Source organism: Palaemon carinicauda, chromosome 4 (genome assembly GCF_036898095.1).
Source record: "Palaemon carinicauda isolate YSFRI2023 chromosome 4, ASM3689809v2, whole genome shotgun sequence".
Classification (NCBI taxonomy): Eukaryota; Metazoa; Arthropoda; class Malacostraca; order Decapoda; family Palaemonidae; genus Palaemon; species Palaemon carinicauda.
In genome coordinates this window covers 32811681-32813950 of record NC_090728.1, presented here as the reverse complement: position 1 = coordinate 32813950, position 2270 = coordinate 32811681, and the positions used below count along the sequence as shown (strand labels likewise).

General features: G+C 37.8%; 1 pseudogene; it reads right to left on the bottom strand.

Annotated features, from left to right (window-relative positions):
• Positions 1 to 1925, bottom strand: LOC137639356 (zinc finger protein 862-like; annotated as a pseudogene).
• Between the last annotated feature and the right edge of the window lie 345 nt (positions 1926 to 2270).

Below are 2270 nucleotides of genomic sequence, written 5' to 3'. Positions count from 1 at the left end.
CTATTGAAGAAACATTTGCTCCCTCTCAGTCTCACTATCCGATTCATCAGCGGCAGCACCAGCATACAATGTTGTAATTTCTCCTTTTTGTCGCTCCTCTTCTCTTTCCACATACCGCTTGTGGCACTTTCCAGTTTTTACATCATTAATGAGAGATTTTGAGGGCTGCCACAAATAACAGGGTGTGTCTTGGCGGGAAATTGCTTGCTTTGCAAGCAATCGGTTTGATGCTGTGGTTACACTTAGTCTGTTTGTTTGTTTGTTTGGTTTTAATAACATTAAGTTTTGAAAATACCCTCTCTACGCATGCAGAAGAGTGAGGGAGGGCTAACAGGCAGCACATAAATCTAGAAAGCAGCTCAAATTTGGGCTTGAGGTTACCGTCAGTAACTCTTTTAAGTTCCACCCAAAATGAAGTTGGATTTTCACAAATGTTTTGTAATGAGTCTTTTGAATACAATAAATCTCTCCATTGGTCTTCTAAAGTTTCGAGTTCCTCTTCCTTTACGAGGTTTGGGAAACAGATTCCCAAATTCACTATAGCATCTGCTTACCTTTCAGGAAAAAGAGCTTCTTTTGGATCAGTGATTTTGATTAATGAAAGAACACTGTCCTTACAGAATGAATCTTTTTCTCATTTGAGAGCATAGTTCCACTAAAAAGGCATGGCAATCAAGGCGAAATCTTTCATCATTCTGTTTCAGTGGGTCTTTAAGCAAACTTGCTTTGCATCTGCCCCCAAGATTAATGTCACAAGTTTTCTTGTAGACAGATTTATCTTTTGGATTAATGTCAGCCAGGTTTACAGAACTGATTACTTTATCTGACACAAACATAGCCAATATACTTCTGTATTCATCAGATATGGTATTAAAGAGCGTTGGTAATCTAAAATATTCTGATTGAAATTCAAGATTCATTTTGTCTATCTTTGGAATTACATAGTTAAGGAATTCCAACAAATGCTTAGTTCCTGAAGTCACCATTGTTTTGTAAATGTTAGCAGCGCCATCAATTTTATCTGTCTTTGATTCTGATTCGAAAAACAGCCGCAGTGCATCCCATTGCTCTAAAATTCGAGCTATAACTGCCCCCCTTGATAACCATCGAGTTTGAGATATTTTCAGAATTCTATGTTTAGGTGCAGGCACAACATAATGGAATATCTGAAAATCATGTTGCCTTTTACTGCTACGTGAAAAATAACAACATACATCCTTAACGAAAGATTCTGCCCATGATGATAAATGTTTACATGCCTCACTACAGCATAATGCTAAAGAGTGACACACACAACCCATAACAAAAACTGATGGGACATCTTTCTTCAACAAAGCCTGTACTCCTTTATTTGCCCCAAGCATCTTTGAACAATTATCACTAGCAAACCTAATTATATTTGATAATGGTATATCATTTTCACGAAACAGATCCTTCACGCATTTACATAACCCTTCAGCAGTGGCATTTTCCACCTCCATCATACCTAATAAAGAAGCTGTGACTTTGTGTTTGTCTTCAACAAAGTACCTCACCATCACAGCAAGAACTTGCGAGATAGACACATCTGTGCACTCATCAATTATCACAGAGAAATATGTATTCCTGCAAATTTTGGCCACAAGCATTTTCTCCTCGCATGCAATTCCATCTTGCAGCAAATAAGAAGCCTTTGTTCTCTTTAATTTCAAGTTTTGCGCTGGTTCATATTTAGGAAACATATTCTTTACAACTTCCACTTGATGATCTGCTTGTCGGAAGGGAACACTATGTTCAGCTATATATGCAGTAAGTAGGAGCTCTGCCTTTGCTACTTCATTTTCAGAGTCACTCGCCTGAGTCTTCTTGAAATAGGTTTCAATGTTCACAAAAGTCTTCTTGGCATTAAAGTTTTTCATGTGCTTTGCGGAAGCCTTGTGAAGCATAAGCGCGGATTTGTTACAGTTTTTTAGTTAATATCACAAACACTGCAATAAGCCGCATATTTATCATTCACATCTGGTTTCAGCCAGTCCTTGAACTGTGAATCTTTCAGCCATTCCTGGTTGAAAGATTGTTGATACCATGTTTTCACCTTTTTTTTCGGTGATGTATTAATTCCACTACAGCCTGGTGTAGGATCATCTGAGTCACTCATTGTTGAATTATTCAGCCCCAACAAAAATTTCACTATATGAAAGACAAAATAGCGTGGCCGTATTACTTTCAACAATGCACAAACACGAGTAAGAGAGCTTACGCTGCGTAACTGAACTTCAAAAGTTCAATCG